This window comes from Penaeus monodon, chromosome 19 (genome assembly GCF_015228065.2).
Source record: "Penaeus monodon isolate SGIC_2016 chromosome 19, NSTDA_Pmon_1, whole genome shotgun sequence".
In the NCBI taxonomy this organism is placed as follows: domain Eukaryota; kingdom Metazoa; phylum Arthropoda; class Malacostraca; order Decapoda; family Penaeidae; genus Penaeus; species Penaeus monodon.
This window is the reverse complement of record NC_051404.1, coordinates 28,361,775-28,361,990: the sequence shown is the minus strand read 5'-3', so window position 1 is coordinate 28,361,990 and position 216 is coordinate 28,361,775.

The window sequence follows — 216 nt, the reverse complement described above, 5'->3', positions numbered from 1 at the left end:
ACGTCTCGGGGGCCACGCACTCCCTCCCCCGCCCTCAGGATCCGCCGAGTTGCAGGCCGAGCTCAAGTGCCAGGAAGGGCGGCAGGACGGCGTGAGGCGAGAATGTCCTAAGACTATATTTAGCAGGCCACGAGGCGGCGGCGGCTGACCTATCGAGTGCCGCCCCGTTACGTGACGGTTCTTCCGCCCGGACCCCGGCCTCTGCACTGCACCAGC